Raw genomic sequence first — 22,166 nt, forward strand, 5'->3', positions numbered from 1 at the left:
ACCCATGTCCCCTGCATCGGCAGGTGGACTCCCAACCACTGCACCACAAGGGAAGCCCTTGACCATTTTTTGATTGGGTTATTTTTTTGATATTTAGTTGTACGAGCTGTTTATGTATTTTGGATATTAACCCCTTGTTGGTCACATTGTTTGCAAATATTTTCTCTGATTCTGTAGATTGTCATTTCATTTTGTTGATGGTTTTTTTTCGCTGTGCAAAAGCTAAATTTTGCTTTTGTTTCTTTTGCCTTGCGAGACCTAAGAAAACATTGCTATGATTTATGTCAGACAATGTTTTGCCTATGTTCTCTTCTGGGAGTTTTGTGGTGTCATGTCTTACCTATAGGCCTTTAAACCATTTTGAGTTTATTTTTGTATATGGTGTGAGAGAGTGTTCTAATTTCATTGAGTTTACATATAGCTGTCCAGCTTTCCCAGCACCACTTGTTGAAGAGACTATCTTTTCTCCATTGTATATTCTTGCCTTCTTTGTTGTAAATTAATTGACTATAGGTGTGTGGGTTTATTTCTGGGTGGTGTAATTTCTGGGCTCTCTAGTCTGTTCCATTGGTCTATATGTCTGTTTTTGTGCCAGTACCACACTGTTTTGACTACTGTAGCTTTGTAGTATAGTCTGAAGTCTGGACGGGTTATACTTTCAGCTTTGTTCTTTTTTCTCAGGATTGCTTTGACAATTCTGGGTCTTTTGTGGTTCCATATAAATTTTAGGATTATTTGTTCTAGTTCTGTGAAAAATGTCATGGGTATTTTGATATGGATTGCATTAAATCTGTAGATTGCTTTGGGTAGTATGGCCATTTTAACAATATTCATTCTTTCAGTCCAAGAGCATTGGATATCTTTCCATTTCTTTGAATCATCTTCAGTTTCCTTTATCAGTGTTTTATAGGTTTCAGCATATAGGTCTTTCACCTCCTTGGTTAAATTTATTCCTAAGTTCTGTTTTTAGTTTTTTGGTTTTGTTTGTTTTTTTGACATGATTTTAGACGGGGTCTCTTTTTAACTTTCTGATATTTCATTGTTAGTGTAAAGAAATACAATAGATTTCTGTATATTAATCTTATATCCTGCTACCTTGCTGAATTCATTTATTCTAATAGTTTTTGTGTGGAGACTTTGTGTAGAGAGAGTATCATGTCATCTGCAAATAGTGACAGTTTCACCTCTTCTTTTCTAATTTGGATACCTTTTATTTCTTTTTCTTGTCTGATTTCTGTGGCTAGGACTTCCAGTACTATGTTGAATAGAAGTGGTGAGAGTGGGTATTCTTGTCTTGTTCCTGAATTTAGCAGGAAGGCTTTCAGCTTTTCACTGTTGAGTATTACGTTGGCTGTGGGTTTATCATAAATAGCTTTTATTATGTTGAGATATATTCCCTCTATACTCACTTTGGTGAGAGTTTTTATCATGAATGGATGTTGCATTTTGTCAGGTGCTTTTTCTGTGTCTATTGGGATGATCATGTGGGAATACATTTTTTTAAAGTGTTAGCTGGTTATAGAAATCCCTGTTGCTCTGTGGATCCCCATGGATTAGTGTTGTAAAGATATAGTAAATAATGCCAAATGGAACAACAGAGAATAGGACGTTTTCATGAAAGGAAATCCGCTCTAAGTTCAGAGGGCTCTTCAGGGGAGAACTGTCAGCCCCAGTCTCAATCTAGCCTTGGGGTGTTGCCTAGAGTTGGGGACATGGGAAATTTTGGAGGAAGACAACTGCTGAAGGATGGAAAAATCCCCTGCTGGGAAATCCTCCTTCCTGCAAGAGGCCAGATCCAGTACCCTTTGCTTCCCACTGTGGGGTGAGCTTCTCGGAATCCCAAGAAAACTGAAGCCCTAGTAGTTTCTGTGTCAGGGACATTTGCCCCAAATCCTCCAGAGACCCTCACATCATCCTGAGGGAAAGAAGCTGTCATTTAATATTTGCAAAGTTGTGAGTTTCTTCCCTCAGTGTTCCACCCAACGTTACTCTCCTGGATGATCTCCTTAAAATGCAGCTCTAATCAGGCCACTCCCTCCTGAGGAACCTACAGTAGAGTACAAGCTTCTGAGTTTGTCATCTAATGCTTATATCAAATATGCAGCATATATAAGAGAGCAGAACTCCAGTGACCCCAGCGGGATAGAACAGGGACCAACTGAGGAAGTAACTAGGATCTAGATTTCAGCTCAGTATTGGGAAATATGATATTGAATCACTGCAGACAAGCCATGGAATGGGTGGTCTCCAGGAGCTTCATAATAGCACTCTTTAGAGTTTCATATGCTCTTATCAGTCAGGAAGGGCTAGGTTATGCTGTAGTAATAAACAGTCCCCAAATTCTATTAACCCAACACACAGGATTATGTTTCATGCATGGTATCCATTTTAGGTTGGCAGGGGGACTCTGCTTTTCCTAATCACTCAAGGACCCAGGCTACCAGAGTAGCCATCATCTCAAATGTTGCCAGTTGCTGTGCTGGAAAGAAGAGAGCTCTGGATGATCTTGCACAGGCAGTGAAGTGCTCCAGTTAAGAAGTGACACACATCCCTTCTCAAAACTCATTAATTAGTACTGGTCACGTGACCCTACCCAACCAACCACAGGAGGGACCGAGAGTGCAATCCTGTCATGTGCCAAAATGAGGGGAAACTGGAAATAGTTGGTAAAGACAACTAATTATCAACACAATATGCATTAGATCTTTTAATCCACACAGCAATCCTTTGGGGTGGTATCAAGCTCCCCAATTTACATATGAGGAACCCAGGCCCAGGGAGGTTAAGTGACTTGCTCAGGCTTTCATACCACTTAATCCTAGGTCTTCTGACTTTGCAGGATACTGGGAGAGCCACTCACGGAAAGGGTTGAAGCTCCCAATAAAGGGTTGAGAGCCCTTTATTGGGAGTGCTGCATCAAAGAGGGGAAAGGGGGTGCTTTTCATTACAGTCACCAGGGATCTTGGTAAAGTTGCAGGTAATTGGTTCCATTCCAAAGATTCTTTTTTTTTCTTATATTTAATTTAATTTTTTTTTTATTGAAGTGTAGTTAAGTTACAATGTTGTATTATTATTAGTTTGGGGTGTACAGCAAAGTGATTCAGGTATATATATATACACACTTTTTCAGATATATGTACTTCTTCAGATTCTTTTCCATTATAGGTTATTACAAGATATTGAGGATAGTTCCCAGTGCTATACAGTAGGTCCTTGTTGTTTACCTATTTTATATATAGTAATGTGTATATGTTAATCCCAAACTCCTAATTTATCTCCACATCCCCCCACTGTCCCCTTTGGTAACCAAAGGTTTGTTTTCTTTGAGTCTATTTCTGTTTTGTAACTAAGTTCATTTGTATCATTTTTTTAGATTCCACATATAAGTGATATCATATGATATTTATCTTTCTCTGACTTCACTTAATATGATAATCTCTAGGTCCATCCATGATGCTGCAAATGGCATTATTTCATTCTGTTTTATGGCTGAGTAATATTCCATTGTATATATATACCACATCTTTTTTTTTTTTACGGTACGTGGGCCTCTCACTGTTGTGGCCTCTCCCGTTGCTGAGCACAGGCTCCAGACGCGCAGGCTCAGCGGCCATGGCTCACGGGCCTAGCTGCTCTGCGGCATGTGGGATCTTCCCGGACTGGGGCACAAACCCGTGTCCCCTGCATTGGCAGGCGGACTCTCAACCACTGCGCCACCAGGGAAGCCCTACCACATCTTCTTTATCCATTCATCTGTCAGTGGACATTTAGGTTACTTCCATGTCTTGGCTGTTGTAAATAGTGCTGCTGTCAACATAGGGGTGCATGTATCTTTTCACATTAGGGTTTTGTCCAGATATATGCCCAGGAATGGGATTGCAGGATCATATGGTGGTACTGTTTTTAGTTTTTGAAGGAACCCCCATGCTCTTCTCCGTAGTGGCTGCACCAATTTACATTCCCACCCCAGAGATTCTGATTCTGGAGATCTGAAGTGGGGCTAGGAACAGGCCCTGGGTGATTCTGAGGGGGAATGGTCAAGAGCCATGTTTTAAGAACCTCTGGGAAGTCCCACCAAGTCTGGTTTAAAGATTTTCTTTCCTCTTGAGCTCTGTAAGCTTCAATTATGCTTAATACTTTCTCTCTCAGGTTGTTATTAGCTGTGTCCATTTCCTGTCAACTTCTTTCTCATCCTAGAATCCCTCACACTCTGTAAGGGCTATGTTTGCAAAACAAAGGAACGAGAAATAAAAGGGATTTTTAATTCTCTAATTTTTTTAATTCACAGTGAAACTTTAAGAATTTCTATGTAAGAATTTCTGTGTAGATGCAGGAATTTTGTGGGGGGAGGGAGGGCCCTTGAAGCTGTGTTTATATAGTAAATTTATATAAGTTTGCAAGAACTAATTATTCACCAAAAAATTGGGGTAGAGGCATGATGGCAATTCACTTCTGTTTATTCATTTACTTAAAGTCATGTTTGTGCTAGGTATTAGATGGTGTGTTTGGTTCTTGCTGTATTCTCTATAGCTCAATTTTGGTGGCCCAGTGTATTCCTTATTGATGGGCTGCTGTGGCAACTCATCTGGGACAGGAGTTGGCAGTGCTGGGTACTGTGGGATGTCACATGGAGCATTCAGCGGGTTGACTGGGTTGAACGCTAATAGATAGTGAAATAGGTTCAAGTCAGCAGTGAGGTTGGATGCAGTAATCAGGCTTGGTGGTCGTAGTTTGAGTAACTGTGATTTGGGTCTCTACATCCTCCTGAGGATTGGAGTAGTGACCGTTAGCATTGGGTCCCAGAGAGGGCCCTCCTGGGCAGACTTGCATGACGCCATAGGGAAGCCTGTCACCTGGAAGGCTGTCGAGATTGGGTTTCGAGATTGTGTTTCTTTAGGATTCTCTGATTCACTCTTGAACACCTGTCAGAGTTGTCCCTTATAGAAGGAAAGAACATTGTGGATAAGGCACGTTGGAAGGTACACATTAGATGGTGCCCCTGGAAGAACAGCATACAGTTATAATCAAAGATACTAATAAATTGGAAAGTGAGAGGTAGGGATGAGGAGAGCAAGGAGTCTGAGAAGTAGGTCAGAGTTCTTAATAATGACTGAAAGATACTCCTTCCACATGCAGCAAGTGGTCCTTCCTGGTATGGGATCACCGTCTGGGTAGAAATGTTTGGGTGGTTGACAGTTTGTATTCTTTTCTATAGGAACTTGTTAAAATGGTGATAACAGTGTTCTTCTGGTGGTTTTAAATTGAAGTAGCAATATAATAAGGAAAAAAGAAGTGAAGCAAGGACAGAGAAGAATATTGTAAATGAGCTCCTCTTTAATAGGGATATAAAAAATTTACAAAGATAAATGTGAACTCTGTGAGACACAGGGTAGTCAGAGGAGGCATCTGTTATGTGGAAGAAGGAGGCTAAATCTGAGATTTCAGGAAGGGACTGTGTGAAGGGTCAGGGTTAGAAGAAATGTGACGTATGAAGTCACTGAACTCAGAGAATCATGTACAGGTCACCAAGACCTGATGGACAGGCAAAATAACATTTTAAATTAAATTACCTCATAAGTGAGCCAAGAACCTAGTTGGAGGAGAGGCCCACCTGAAACTGAACTGCATTCAACCCACTCAGAGTCCTGGCATCAGAGCTCCTCCCTCCTGCAAATGGCACTCTAATGAGAAGAGCAGCAGTCAATTAGGAAAGGGGCAATTAGAGGCAGAGCTGCGGAAGGTCTGGGAGATGTTTGGGAGGAATGTGGAGTGCAAAGATAAGTTGTGAGGGAAAGAATGAGTTATGTGAGAGTTGAATATAAAAGGGTTAACTTAATCTTACCAGAGGTACTGCTGACCTGTTTTTTTCCCAGTGACTCTGGTCAAGTCACCTGTAGGTAATAATAAATCATGTACTTGTCTCCCTTGGTTTACTTATTGGCAGCATTTCCTGAAAGAACTTAGAGCCTCAGAAAAGGCAGAATCCCACTCTCATAGTACCTGAGACATGTGGACCCGGTGTTGGAATAATCTGGGCACTCTGTTGCTTAGAGTGATTTTCTTTTCTGTTGCTCTGAATAATTGGAGTAGAGAAAGGGGGTCAACACCAGGTATTGGGTCTTCAGAGAGCAAGGTATCCAGTCCTTGCCAAAGAAACCCATATTCTGGTGGAGGAGACAGAAGTCTGCTGAAAAGGCTTAGAAACCATGACCAAACCTAGTAGAAATAAGCATCTCTAATACCCAGATTGTGGTCTTGAAATATTGCTTCCACTAAAAGAAACCAGAAGAATAAGCTCAACTGATTTTTGACAAAAGTAGAAAAGCAATTCAGTGAAGAAAGGCTAGCGCTTTCAACAAATGGTGCTGGAACAGTTGGACGACCATAGGTCCAAAAAAAATAAACTTCAAACTAAATCTTATACCTAAATCAAAAATTAACTCAAAATGGATCATAGACTTAAACGTGAAGGGTAAAACTATAAAACTTTTAGGGAAAAAAAACAGGAGAAAATATTTAGGAGCTAGAGCTAGAGCTAGGTAAAGGGTTCTTGGACTTGACACTAAAAGCCCAATTTATCAAAAGAAAAGTGTAAAATTGTACTGTGGTGCTGGCATAAGGATTGACAAATAGTTCAGTGAAACAGAATAAATCACCCAGAAATAGATCCACGCTACTGTCATTTGATTTTTGACAAAGGCACCAAAGCAAGCCAATAGGGAAAGGAGATTCTTTTTAACAAATGGTGCTGGAATAACTGGATATTCACATAAAAAAATTAACTTCAACCTCCACCTCATACCATAACAAAAATTAATTCATGATTGTATCATAGGTCAAAATGCAAAAGTTAAAACCACAAAGCTTTTAGAAGAAAATACAGGAGAATATCTTCATTGTGTGGGGATTAACAAAGGTTTCTCAGGTAAAAGAAACCAATAATCATTTTTAAAAAAAAAGTATGTTCAGCTTCATCAAAATTAAAAACTTCTCATCAAAAGATACTATTAAGAAAGGGAAAAGACAAGCTACAGAGTAGAAGAAAATATTCACAGAACATTTATCTGGCAAAGGATGTATAAAGAAGTCCTATAATTCAATAATAAAAAAGACAACCCCATTTTTTAAAAAATAGACAAAAGATTTGAACACTTCAAAAGAGATATATGAAAGGCCAATAAGCACATGAAAGTGTTCAACATCATTTAGTCATGAGGGAAATGCAAATTAAAACCAAAATGAGATACCGATTTCGAAAAAGATCCACGCACCCCTGTGTTCATAGCAGCATTATTCACAATAGCCAAGACATGGAAGCAACCTAAGTGTCCATCAGCAGATGAATGGATAAAGAAGATGTGGTATATATATATATACAATGGAATATTTCTCAGCCAGAAGAGAGAATGAAATATTGTCATTTGCAGCAACATGGATGGACCTAGAGATTATACTGAGTGAAATAAGAGAAAGACAAATATTACATGATATCACCTATATGTGAAATCTAAAAATAATACACATCATCTTATTGATAAAACAGAATCAGACTCACAGACATAGAAAACAAACTTACAGTTACCAAAGGGGAAAGGGGAAGGGGAGGGATAAATTTAGGAGCATGGGATTAACAGATGCATGCCATTATATATAATATAGATAAACAACAAGGACCTACTGTATAGCACAGGGAACTATATTCAGTACTGTGTCTTGTAATAACCTGTAATGGAAAAGAATCTGAATCTGTAACACTATATTGTAAATCAACTATAGTTCAATAAAAAAATTTTTTAATGAGGTACCATTACATATCCACCAGAATGATACAAGACCGACAACAATAAATGTTAGTGAAGTTGTGGAGCAGTGGTGTTTGTTATACATTCATGGTGAGAGTGTAAAATGTTCTTTGGAAAAAGAACCCAGCAATTTCCCTTCTAAGCATTTTTTAAAATATTTTTTTTACATCTTTATTGAAGTATAATTGCTTTACAATGGTGTGTTAGTTTCCACTTTATAACAAAGTGAATCAATTATACATATACATATGTTCCCATATCTCTTCCCTCTTGCGTCTCCCTCCCTCCCACCCTCCCTATCCCGCCCCTCCAGGCGGTCACAAAGCACCGGGCTGATCTCCCTGTGCTATGTGGCTGCTTCCCACTAGCTATCTACCTTATGTTTGGTAGTGTGTATATGTCCATGCCTCTCTCTCGCTTTGTCACAGCTTACCCTTCCCCCTCCCCATATCCTCAAGTCCATTCTCTAGTAGGTCTGTGTCTTTATTCCTGTCTTACCCCTAGGTTCTTCATGATATTTTTTTTCTTAAATTCCATATATATGTGTTAGCATACGGTATTTGTCTTTCTCTTTCTGACTGACTTCACTCTGTATGACAGACTCTAGGTCTATCCACCTCATTACAAATAGCTCAATTTCGTTTCTTTTTATGGCTGAGTAATATTCCATTGTATATATGTGCCACATCTTTATCCATTCATCCGATGATGGACACTTAGGTTGTTTCCATCTCTGGGCTATTGTAAATAGAGCTGCAATGAACATTTTAGTACATGGCTCTTTTTGAATTATGGTTTTCTCAGGGTATATGCCCAGTAGTGGGATTGCTGGGTCATATGGTAGTTCTATTTGTAGTTCTTTAAGGAACCTCCATTACTGTTCTCCATAGTGGTTGTATCAATTTACATTCCCACCAGCAGTGCAAGAGTGTTCCCTTTTCTCCACACCTTCTCCAGCATTTATTGTTTGTAGATTTTTTTGATGACTGCTGTGAGATGATATCTCATTGTAGTTTTTTTTTTTTTTTCTCATTGTAGTTTTGATTTGCATTTCTCTAATGATTAATGATGTTGAGCATTCTTTCATGTGTTTGTTGGCAGTCTGTATATCTTCTTTGGAGAAATGTCTATTTAGGTCTTCTGCCCATTTTTGGATTGGGTTGTTTGGTTTTTTGTTATTGAGCTGCATGAGCTGCTTATAAATTTTGGAGATTAATCCTTTGTCAGTTGCTTCATTTGCAAATATTTTCTCCCATTCTGAGGGTTGTCTTTTGGTCTTGTTTATGGTTTCCTTTGCTGTGCAAAAGCTTTGAAGTTTCATTAAGTCCCATTTGTTTATTTTTGTTTTTATTTCCATTTCTGTAGGAGGTGGGTCAAAAAGGATCTTGCTGTGATTTATGTCATGGAGTGTTCTGCCTATGTTTTCCTCTAAGAGTTTTACAGTGTCTGGCCTTACATTTAGGTCTTTAATCCATTTTGAGCTTATTTTTGTGTATGGTGTTAGGGAGTGATCTAATCTCATACTTTTACATGTACCTGTCCAGTTTTCCCAGCACCACTTATTGAAGAGGCTGTCCTTTCTCCACTGTACATTCCTGCCTCCTTTATCAAAGATAAGGTGACCATATGTGCGTGGGTTTACCTCTGGGCTTTCTATCCTGTTCCATTGAGCTATCTTTCTGTTTTTATGCCAGTACCATACTGTCTTGATTACTGTAGCTTTGTAGTGTAGTCTGAAGTCAGAGAGCCTGATTCCTCCAGCTCCGTTTTTCGTTCTCAAGATTGCTTTGGCTCTTCGGGGTCTTTTGTGTTCCCATACAAATTGTGAATCTTTTTGTTCTCGTTCTGTGAAAAATGCCAGTGGTAGTTTGATAGGGATTGCATTGAATCTGTAGATTGCTTTGGGTAGTAGAGTCATTTTCACAGTGTTGATTCTTCCAATCCAAGAACATGGTGTATCTCTCCATCTATTTGTATCGTCTTTAATTTCTTTCATCAGTGTCTTATAATTTTCTGCATACATGTCTTTTGTCTCCTTAGGTAGGTTTATTCCTAGCTATTTTATTCTTTTTGTTGCAGTGGTAAATGGGAGTGTTTTCTTGATTTCACTTTCAGATTTTTCATCATTAGTGTATAGGAATGCCAGAGATTTCTGTGCATTAATTTTGTATTCTGCTACTTTACCAAATTCATTGATTAGCTCTAGTAGTTTTCTGGTAACATCTTTAGGATTCTCTATGTATAGTATCAATGTCATCTGTGAACAGTGACAGCTTTACTTCTTCTTTTCCAATTTGGATTCCTTTTATTTCCTCTTCTTCTCTGATTGCTGTGGCTAAAACTTCCAAAACTATGTTGAATAAAAGAGGTGAGAGTGGGCAACCTTGTCTTGTTCCTGATCTTAGTGGAAATGCTTTCAGTTTTTCACCATTGAGGATGATGTTGGCTGTGGGTTTGTCATATGTGGCGTTTATTACGTTGAGGAAAGTTCCCTCTAGGCCTAATTTCTGCAGGGTTTTTATCATAAATAGGTGTTGAATTTTTTTGAAAGCTTTCTTCGCATCTATTGAGATGATCATATGGTTTTTCTCCTTCAATTTGTTAATATGGTGTATCACGTTGAATGATTTGCGTATATTGAAGAATCCTTGCATTCCTGGAATGAACTCCACTTGATCCTGGTGTATGATCCTTTTAATGTGCTGTTGGATTCTGTTTGCTAGTATTTTGTTGAGGATTTTTGCATCTATGTTCATCAGTGATACTGGCCTGTAGTTTTCTTTCTTTGTGACATCCTTGTCTGGTTTTGGTATCATGGTGATGGTGGCCTCGTAGAATGAGTTTGGGAGTGTTCCTCCCTCTGCTATATTTTGGAAGAGTTTGAGAAGGATAGGTGTTAGCTCTTCTCTAAATGTTTGATAGAATTTGCCTGTGAAGCCATCTGGTCCTGGGCTTTTGTTTGTTGGAAGATTTTTCTTTTTTTTTTTTTGCAGTAGGCGGGTCTCTCACTGTTGTGGCTTCTCCTGTTGCGGAGCACAGGCTCCAGACGTGCAGGCTCTGCGGCCATGGCTCATGGGCCCAGCCGCTCCGCAGCATGTGGGATCTTCCCGGACCGGGGCATGAACCCGTGTCCCCTGCATCGGCAGGCGGACTCTCAACCACTGCGCCACCAAGGAAGCCCTGTTGGAAGATTTTTAATCACAGTTTCAATTTCAGTGCTTGTGATTGGTCTGTTCATATTTTCTATTTCTTCCTGATTCAGTCTTGGCAGGTTGTGCATTTCTAAGAATTTGTCCATTTCTTCCACGTTGTCCATTTTATTGGCATAGAGTTGCTTGTAGTAATCTCTCATGATCTTTTGTATTTCTGCAGTGTCAGTTGTTACTTCTCCTTTTTCATTTCTAATTCTATTGATTTGAGTCTTCTCCCTTTTTTTCTTGATGAGTCTGGCTAATGGTTTATCAATTTTGTTTAGCTTCTCAAAGAGCCAGCTTTTAGTTTTATTGAGCTTTGCTATCGTTTCCCTCATTTGTTTTTCATTTATTTCTGATCTGATTTTTATGATTTCTTTCCTTCTGCTAACTTTAGGTTTTTTTTGTTCTTCTTTCTCTTATTGCTTTAGGTGCAAGGTTATGTTGTTTATTCGAGATGTTTCCTGTTTCTTAAGGTAGCATTGTATTGCTATAAACTTCCCTCTTAGAACTGCTTTTGCTGCATCCCATAGGTTTTGGGTCGTCGTGTCTCCATTGTCATTTGTTTCTAGGTATTTTTTGATTTCCTCTTTGATTTCTTCAGTGATCACTTCGTTATTAAGTAGTGTATTGTTTAGCCTCCATGTGTTTGTATTCTTTACAGATCTTTTCCTGTAATTGATATCTAGTCTCATAGCATTGTGGTCAGAAAAGATACTTGATACAATTTCAATTTTCTTAAATTTCCCAAGGCTTGATTTGTGACCCAAGATATGATCTATCCTGGAGAATGTTCCATGAGCACTAGAGAAAAATGTGTATTCTGTTGTTTTTGGATGGAGTGTCCTATAAATATCAATTAAGTCCATCTTGTTTAATGTATCATTTAAAGCTTGTGTTTCCTTATTTATTTTCACTTTGGGTGATCTGTCCATTGGTGAAAGTGGGGTGTTAAAGTCCCCTACTACGAATGTGTTACTGTCGATTTCCCCTTTTATGGCTGTTAGTATTTGCCGTATGTATTGAGGTGCTCCGATGTTGGGTGCATAAATATTTACAATTGTTATATCTTCTTCTTGGATCGATCCCTTGATCATTATGTAGTGTCCTTCTTTGTCTCTTCTAATAGTCTTTATTTTAAAGTCTATTTTGTCTGATATGAGAATTACTACTCCAGCTTTCCTTTGGTTTCCATTTGCATGGAATATCTTTTTCCATCCCCTTACTTTCAGTCTGTATGTGTCTCTAGGTCTGAAGTGGGTCTCTTGTAGACAGCAGATATATGGGTCTTGTTTTTGTGTCCATTCAGCCAATCTGTGTCTTTTGGCGGGAGCATTTAATCCATTTACATGTAAGGTAGCTATTGATAATGTATGTTCCTATTTCCATTTTCTTAATTGTTTTGGGTTTGTTATTGTAGGTCTTTTCCTTCTCTTGTGTTTCTTGCCTAGAGAAGTTCCTTTAGCAGTTGTTGTAAAGCTGGTTTGGTGGTGCTGAACTCTCTCAGCTTTGCTTGTCTGTAAAGGTTTTAATTTCTCCATCAAATCTGAATGAGATCCTTGCTGGGTAGAGTAATCTTGGTTGCAGGTTTTTCTCCTTCATCACTTTAAATATGTCCTGCCAGTCCCTTCTGGCTTGCAGAGTTTCTGCTGAAAGATCAGCTGTTAACCTTATGGGGATTCCCTTGTGTATTATTTGTTGTTTTTCCCTTGCTGCTTTTAATATGTTTTCTTTGTATTTAATTTTTGACAGTTTGCTTAATATGTGTCTTGATGTATTTCTCCTTGGATTTATCCTTTATGGGACTCTCTGTGCTTCCTGGACTTTGTTAACTATTTCCTTTCCTGTATTAGGGAAGTTTTCAACTATAATCTCTTGAAATATTTTCTCAGTCCCTTTCTTTTTCTCTTCTTCTTCTGAAACCCCTATAATTTGAATGTTGCGTTTGATGTTGTCCCAGAGGTCTCTGAGACTGTCCTCAGCTCTTTTCATTCCTCTTTCTTTATTCTGCTCTGCGGTAGTTATTTCCACTATTTTATCTTCCAGGTCACATATCCGTTCTTCTGCCTCAGTTAATCTGCTATTGATCCCATCTAGAGCATTTTTAATTTTATTTATTGTGTTGTTCATTGTTGTTTGTTTCATCTTTAGTTCTTCTAGGTCCTTGTTAAATGTTTCTTGCATTTTGTCTATTCTATTTCCAAGATTTTGGATTATTTTTACTATCATTATTCTGAAATCTTTTTCAGGTAGACTGCCTATTTCCTCTTCATTTGTTAGTTCTGGTGGGCTTTTATCTTGCTCTTTCATCTGCGGTGTGTTTTTCTGTCTTCCTGTTTTGCTTATCTTACTGTGTTTGGGGTCTCCTTTTTGCAGGCTGCAGGTTCGTAGTTCCCAGTATTTTTGGTGTCTGTCCCGAGTGGCTAAGGTTGGTTCAGTGGGTTGTGTAGGCTTCCTGGTGGAGGGGACTAGTGCCTGTGTTCTGGTGGTTGAGGCTGGATCTTGTCTTTCTGGTGGGCAGGTCCACGTCTGGTGGTGTGTTTTGGGTTGTCTGTGGACTTATTCTGATTTTAGGCAGCCTCTCTGCTAATGGGTGGGGTTGTGTTCTTGTCTTGCTAGTTGTTTGGCATAGGATGTCCAGCACTGTAGCTTGCTGGTCGTTGAGTGAAGCTGGGTGCTGGTGTTGAGATGGAGATCTCTGGGTGATTTTCACCGTTTGATATTATGTGGAGCTGGGAGGTCTCTTGTGGACCAGTGTCCTGAAGTTGGCTGTCCCACCTCAGAGGCACAGCACTGACTCCTGGCTGCAGCATCAAGAGTCTTTCATCCACACGGCTCAGAATAAAAGGGAGAGAAAGAAGAAAGAAGAAAGAAAGGAAGGGAGGGAGGGAAGGAAGGAAGGAAGGAAGGAAGGGGACAATAGAAAATAAAGTAAGGTAAAATAAAATAAAGTTATTAAAATAAAAAATAATTACGAAAAAATGTTTTAAAAAGTAGAAAATACAAACAAAAAAGGACGGATAGGACCATAGGACAAATGGTGGAAGCAAAGCTATACAGACAAAATCTCACACAGAAGCATACACATACACACTCACAAAAAGAGGAAAAGGGGAAAAAATCATAAATCTTGCTCTCAAAGTCCACCTCCTTAATTTGGGATGATTGGTTGTCTGTTCATGTATTCCACAGATGAAGGGTACATCAAGTTGATTGTGGAGCTTTAATCCGCTGCTTCTGAGGCTGCTGGGAGAGATTTCCCTTTCTCTTCCTTGTTCGCACAGCTCCCAGGGACTCAGCTTTGGATTTGACCCCGCCTCTGAGTGTAGGTTACCAGAGGGTGTCTGTTCTTCGCTCAGACGAACGGGGTTAAAAGAGCCGCTGATTCGGGGGCTCTGGCTCACTCAGTCCGAGGGGAGGGAGGGGCACGGAGTGCAGGGCGAGCCTGCGGCGGCAGAGGCCGGCATGACGTTGCACCTGCCTGAGGCGCGCTGTGCATTCTCCCAGAGGAGTTGACCCTGGATCTCGGGACCCTGGCAGTGGCGGGCTGCACAGGCTCTGCGGAAGCGGGGTGTGGATAGTGACCTGTGCTCGCACACAGGGTTCTTGGTGGCGGCAGCAGCAGCCTTAGCGTCTCATGCCCGTCTCTGGGGTCCGCACTTTTAGCCACAGCTCGCGCCTGTCTCTGGAGCTCCTTTACGCAGCGCTCTTAATCCCCTTTCCTTGCGCACCAGGAAACAAAGAGGTAAGAAAAAGTCTCTTGCCTCTTCGGCAGGTCCAGACTTTTCCCCGGACTCCCACCCTGCTAGCCGTGGTGCACTAACCCCCTGCAGGCTGTGTTCACGCCACCAACCCCAGTCCTCTCCCAGTGCTCCAACCGAAGCCCGAGCCTCAGCTCGCAGCCCCGCCCGCCCCGGTGGGTGAGCAGACAAGCCTCTCAGGCTGGTGAGTGCGGGTCGGCCCTGATCCTCTGTGCGGGAATCTCCCCGCTTTGCCCTCCGCACCCCTGTGGCTATGCTCTCCTCCGCGGCTCCGAAGCTTCCCCCTCCGCCACCCGCAGTCTCTGCCCGCGAAGGGGCTTCCTAGTGTGTGGAAACCTTTCCACCTTCACAGCTCCCTCCCACTGGTGCAGGTCCCGTCCCTATTCTTTTGTCTCTGTTTATTATCTTTTCTTTTGCCCTACCCAGGTACGTGGGGGGTTTCTTGCCTTTTGGGAGGTCTGAGGTCTTCTGCCAGCATTCAGTAGGTGTTCTGTAGGAGTTGTTCCACGTGTAGATGTATTTCTGGTGTATCTGAGGGGAGGAAGGTGATCTCCGCGTCTTACTCTTCCGCCATCTTCCCGGAAGCCCCCTTCTAAGCATTTACTCAAAAAAAACTAAAACATATGTCCACAAAGCACTTGTATAAGAATATTCACAGCAGCATTATTCATAATAGCACCAAACTGGAAACAGTTTTGCTTTCTACCAATAGGAGGATCGATTTTTTTAAAAACTGTGATATATTAATATATAATGAACTACTACTCAACAATAAAAAGGGACGAGCTACTGATACATGCAGCAAAATGGATGAGTCTCCAAAATGTTCTTCTGAGTGAAAGAAGCCTTACCCAAAAGAATACTTACTGCATGGTTCCATTTATATGAAATTCTAGAACAGACAAAACTAATCTATGGTAGAAAAATCACAACAGTGGTTGCCTCTTGAGATTGGGGTTAGGGATTGACTAAGAAAAGTCATGAGTGAACTTTCTGGGGTGACGGTAATATTCTGTATTGGTGGGGTTTGGATTAGATGTGTGAATGCATTTGTCAAAAGTCTACAAATGTACACTGGTGCATCAACACTGTGGAATGCTACTCAGCATTCTAAAGGAACAAACTAGTGATACAGAGACTTGACTGCATCTCCAAGGAATAATGCTGAGAGAAAAAAGCCAGTCCCATCCTTACACACTGGAAAATTCCATTTACATGACATTTTTAAGTGACACAATTTTAGAATGAAGGACAGATTAATGGTTGTCAGGGATTAGGGATGGGAAGAGGAGTCAGGAGGGCGGTAGGTGTGATTATAAAAGGGTAGTATGAGGGGTCCTTGTGGTGTTGGAACTGTTAGTGTCTTGACTGTGGATAGTGGATACAGGAACCTACACAGGTGATAAAAATTGTACAGAATGTAATATAGACACACAAAAACGAGTATAAGTAAAGCAGGAAATCTGAATAAGGTGGTGGATTGTATCAGTGTCACTATGCTGGTTGTGTTATTATGCTGTAGTTGTGCAAAATGTTACCACTGCGGGTAACTGGGCAAAGAATACCAGAGATCTCTATTATTTCTTACAATTTCATACAGACCTACAATTATCTCAGTAAAAATTTCAATTTAAAATAAACACAAATTCTTTCTTAGAGAATTGTCTGATACTATGTCTGGGCAAGAAATGTAAAAAGTGAGCTAGGAACATCTTGAAGTACCACATAGCAAGGAAACGGTCAAAGATTACTGAGGTTGTGCCAGAAGCACTGAGGAACTAAATCGAGGCCAGCGCTGGCTCAATTTGAGCTTCAGGAAGAATAGCAAATTCAGAGACTTGAAAGCCATACAATATGTTTAAATCCATGTGTTTATAATAATAGTTTAAACACATGCACACACAAACCCAAATTGGTTACCTTCAAAGTATAACAGGACAAATTCATCATCTTGAAACCTGGGAAATGAAAGAGTCAAGTTGGCCTTTCCTAAGTGGACTGTACCTCTGGGTAACCAAATGATGGATGAAGAGAAGACTCTCCTATTTGCTGAAAGTTATTTCAGCAAATAAATCAAAACCAGATGACCCAGTTGGAGTTTCACCATTTTTTTGCCTTCAGGGAAATGAATGGGTCTAGGCATTGGGCATCAGTGGGCACTGACATCAAAAAAGCGACAGCCAGACTTGTGGACATCTCCTGATAAAAAGATACACCACCACTTGTAGACTTGCTAAAGGGATGGAACCTGAGTCTAGTCTAGCCCCTGATCCAGCTGCCAATATGCAGGAAATCAGCTGACAGGGCGAAAAAGTGAACTCTCCCATGAGAACATACACGGTCGGCAAAGTCCAGACTGAGAAACTTCAGTCAAGTGGTTCAAGTTCTTCAACAGATATGTAGTAAAGAAAAGAAAAGGATGGAAGGGGAACCTGTAGGTGGAATGAGACTCAAACACTTATCAAGCTAAAAACCTAAGGACAAAACTAAAACTATACTATCTAAGGATGCGTGCTTAGGTGATAAAACCACAAAGAAACCTAAGGAAGGGATTACTACAGAGTCAGGAGGAAAATGTTTACTCTGGGGGGCAGGATTGGGATGGGCACATGGAGAGGCTTCTGGCTGGCAAAATTGTTTTTTGACCTAGGAGGTGATTAACAGGATGTTTGCCTTATAAATCAATTCGCTAACCTACACATTTGCTTTGTGTCCTCTGTCTTGTTTTACATTTTAAACAGGCTGTGTGATAGAGCTGTTCTCAGGTTGCCATTGGAAGCCAGAGAGGCACTTCATATCTAAGGAGAGAGGATGAGGAAAGGCCGTCTGTAGAGATATTACTGGGATTGTGAGGGTAGGGTGGGAAGAATGTCAGGGATGAGGCCAGAGAAATAAGCAAGCTCATGACCTGTCTTCTGTACTAGACTTTATCCTAGAAGCCATGGGGGGCCACTGAGGAATTTCACACTAAGCGACCAGACCAGATTCATATTTTAGAAAGATTCCTCTGGCAGCTGAATGTCAGATGGATTGGATGGAGGCAGGAGTGGTTCCAGGGAGACCGGTTAAGACTCTACTGTAGTAATCCAGACTAAAGATGGTGAAGCCAGAAATAACACAGTGACAGAGAGGGTAGAGAGCAAAGACTAATTTGAGAGTACTTAAGGAGGCAGAAACATAAGGCTTGAGAGGCTATCCGGGAGAGAGAGGGAGGGAAGAAGACAGAAGAGAAATTAAGGAGGTTTCCCTAAATTCGAGACAAAGTTTACACATAATAAAATGCACAGAACGGAAGCATACAGTCCAGTGAGGTTTTTTTACATGTATGTACCTATATAACTTACATACCAGTGAAGCTGTAAAGCTTTTCCTTTACTCCCAAAGTTTCCTCTTGACCCCTGCAAGTCAATCCCTACCCCATTGGCAGGCACTGTTCTGATTTTTGTCACCATAGATGATTTTATCTGTTTTTGAACTTCACCTAAATGGAATCATACAATATGTAGTCTTTTGTGACTAATTTCTTTTGCCTAGCACATTCTTTTTGCAATTCATCCATGTTGTGTGTTATCAGCAGTTCATCCCTTTTTATTGCTGAATAGTATTCCATTGTACAAATACACCATTATTTGTTTATCCACTTTTCTGTTGATGGACATTTGGGTTATTTCTAGTTTTCTGTCTGTTTGTTTTACTATTAGGAATAAAGCGGCTGTAAACATTCTAAAATCAGTCCTTTTGTAGATGTACATTTTCACTTATCTTGGGTAAATATCTAGGAGTGGAATTTCTAGGTCACAGGATAGGTATGTGGTTTTTTTGATTTGTTTTTTTTTAATATTTATTTATTTATTGGTTGTGTTGGGTCTTAGTTGTGGCACACAGGATCTTCCATTGTGGTGCATGGGCTTCTCTCTAGTTGTGGCTTGCAGGCTCCAGAGCGCATGGGCCCTGTAGTTGTGGTGCGCGGGCTTAGTTGCCCCACGTCACGGCATGTGGGATCTTAGTTCCCCGACCAGGGATCGAACCTGTGTCCCCTGCATTGCAAGAGGCATTCTTAACCACTGGACCACCAGGGAAGTCCCGGGATAGGTATATATTTTAACTGCAGAAGAAATCGCCAGTTTCCTGAAGTGCTTCTAGTATTTAATACTCCTACCAACAATGTATGAGAATTCTGGTTACTTCACATCTTTGATGCTTTCAGTGTTCTTAATTTTAGCCATTTTAGTGTATGTGAAACACACATTTATCTCATCATGGTTTTAATACAAATTGAGTAATAATGAATACTAATGATGTTGAGTATCTCTTCATGAGTTTATCGGCTGTTCATTTTTCTTTTTGAAGTTTCTGTTCAAATCTTTGCCTATTTTTTATTGGGTTTTGTTATTACTGAGTTACAGGATTTCTTAATATATCCTGGATTCAAGCCCTTTGTCCTGTGTATGTTGTATTGCAAATATTTTTCCCCGTTCTATCATTCTCTTTTCCTAATGATGTCTTTTGATAAACAGAAAATTTTAATTTTGATAGACCAATTTACTAGGTTTTTTTTTAACGATTAATGCCTTCTGTGTTCTCAGAAATCTTTGCCTACCCCAAGGTTGCAAATGTATTTTCCTATATTTTCTTCTAGGAGCATTATAGATTTAGTTTTTATGTGTATGTCTATAATCAATCTTGAGTTACTTTTTTTCATGTATGGTGTAAGGTATGAGGCAAAAGTTCTTTTTTTTTCCATACGGATATCATTTTTCCAGCACCATTTGATGAAAAGACTTTTCTCCATCCACTGAATTGCATTGATGTTTTGTCAGAAATCAGTTGACCAGTATACGTACAAATCTATTTCTGGACTCTCTAGTTTTCTTTTTTTTTTAGTTTCATTTTTATTTTGTATTGGAGTATAGTTGATTTACAATGTTGTATTAGTTTCAGGTGTACAGCAAAGTGATTCAGTTATATATATGCATATGTCCATTCTTTGGCAGATTCTTTTCCCATATAGGGTATTACAGGATATTGAGTCGAGTTCCCAGTGCTATTCAGCAGCTCCTTGCTGATTATCTATTTTGTGTATAGTAATGTGTACATACAGACTGTATATATGCATTTATCCCTCCCCACCGCCACCTTTCCCCTTTGGTAACCATAAGTTTGTTTCTGAAGTCTGTGAGCCTTTCTGTTTTGTAAATAAGTTCATTTGTATCATTGTTTTAGATTCCACATATAAGTGATATTTGATATTTGTCTTTCTCTGTCTGACTTACTTCATTTAGTATGATAATCTCAGGTCCATCCATGTTCCTGCAAATGGCATTATTTCATTCTTTTTTATGGCCAAGTAATATTCCATTGTATATATGTACCACATCTTCTTTATCTGGTCCTCTGTCGATGGACATTTAGGTTGCTTCCCTGTCTTGGCTATTGTAAATAGTGCTGCAGTGAACATTGGGGTGCATGTATCTTTTTGAATTATGGTTTTCTCTAGATATATGCCCAGGAGTGGGCTTGCTGGATTATATGGTAGTTCTGTTTTTAGTTTTTTAAGGAACCCGCATACTCTTCTTCATAGCGGTTGTACCAATTTACATTCCCACCAACAGTGTAAGAGGGTTTGCTTTTCTCCACACTCTTTCCAACATTTATTGTTTGTAGACTTTTCAGTGATGGTCAGTGATGGCCATTCTGACCAGTGTGAGGTGCTACCTCATTGTAGTTTTGATTTGTATTTCTCTAATAATTAGCAATGTTGAACATCTTTTCATGTGCTTTTTGGCCATCTTTATGTCCTCTTTGGAGAAATGTCCATTAAGATCTTCTGTCCATTTTTTGATTTGTTTGTTTGTTTTTGATATTGAGCTGCCTGAGCTGTTTGTGTACTTTGGAGATTAATCCCTTGTTGGTTTCATCATTTGCAAATATTTTCTCCCATTCTGTGGATTGTCTTTTCATTTTGTTTATGGTTTCCTTTGCTGTGCAAAGCTTTAAAGTTTAATTAGGTCCCATTTGTTTATTTTTGTTTTTATATTCATTACTCTAGAAGGTGGGTCCAAAAAGATATTGCTGCAATTTACATCAAAGAGTGTTCTGCCTATGTTTTCTTCTAAGAGTTTCATAGTATCTAGTCTTACATTTAGGTCTTTAATCCATTTTGAGTTTGTTTTTCTGTATGGTGTTAGAGAATGTTCTAATTTCATTCTTTTACATGTAGCTGTCCAGTTTTCCCAGCACCATTTATTGAAGAGACTGTCTTTTCTCCATTGTCGTAGATTAATTGACCATAGGTGCATGAGTTTATTTCTGGGCTTTTTATACTGTTCCATTGATCTATATTTCTGTTTTTGTGCCAGTACTATATTGTCTTGATTACTGTAGCTTTGTAGTATAGTCTGAAGTCAGGGAACCTGATTCCTCCAGCTCCATTTTTCTTTCTTAGGATTGCTTTGGCTATTCGGGGTCTTTTGTGTTTCCATACAAATTAAAAAATTTTTTGTTCTAGTTCTGTGAAAAATGCCATTGGTAATTTGATAGAGATTGCATTGAATCTGTAGATTGCCTTGGGTAGTAGGGTTGTTTTGACAATATTGATTCTTCCAATCCTAGAACATGGTATATCTTTCCAACTGTTTGTGTCATCTTCGAATTCTTTCATCAGCATCTTACAGTATTCAGAGTATAGGTCTTTTGCCTCCTTAGGTAGGTTTATTGCTAGGTATTTTATTCTTTTTGATGCAATGGTAAATAGGATTGTTTCCTTAATTTCTCTTTCTGATCTTTTGTTGTCAGTGTATAGAAATGCAAGAGATTTCTGTGCATTAGTTTTGTATCCTGCAACTTTACTGAATTTATGGATGAGCTCTAGTAGTTTTCTGGTAACATATTTAGGACTTTCTATGTATAGTATCATGTCATCTGCAAACAGTGACCATTTTCCTTCTTCTTTTCCAATTTGGATTCCTTTTATTTCTTTTTCTTCTCTGATTGCCATGGCTAGGATTTCCAGAACTATCTTGAATGAAATTGGCAAGAGTGTACATCCTTACCTTGTTCCTGATCTTAGAGGAAATGCTTTCAGCTTTTCACTGTTGAGTACCATGTTAGCTGTGGGTTTGTCGTATATGGCCTTTGTCATGTTGAGGTAGGTTCCCTCTATACCCACTTTCTGGAGAGATTTTATCATAAATCAGTGTTGAATTTTATCGAAAGCTTTTTCTGCATCTATTGAGATGATCATATGGTTTTTATTCTTCAGTTTGTTAATGTGGTGTATCACACTGATTGATTTGCAGATATTGAAAATCCTTGCACCCCTGGGATAAATCCCACTTGATCATGGTGTATGGTCCTTTTAATGTATTGTTGAATTTGGTTTGCTAGTATTTTGTTAAAAGATTTTTGCATCT

General features: G+C 39.5%; 1 protein-coding gene across 5 annotated transcripts in view; it reads left to right on the forward strand.

The window, feature by feature from the left end:
- FBXO10 (F-box protein 10) overlaps positions 1-22,166 on the forward strand; it is an 81,741-nt gene that overhangs the window by 14,031 nt on the left and 45,544 nt on the right. The gene's annotated exons all lie outside the window — the stretch shown is intronic.

Source organism: Lagenorhynchus albirostris, chromosome 7 (genome assembly GCF_949774975.1).
Source record: "Lagenorhynchus albirostris chromosome 7, mLagAlb1.1, whole genome shotgun sequence".
Taxonomy (NCBI): Eukaryota; Metazoa; Chordata; class Mammalia; order Artiodactyla; family Delphinidae; genus Lagenorhynchus; species Lagenorhynchus albirostris.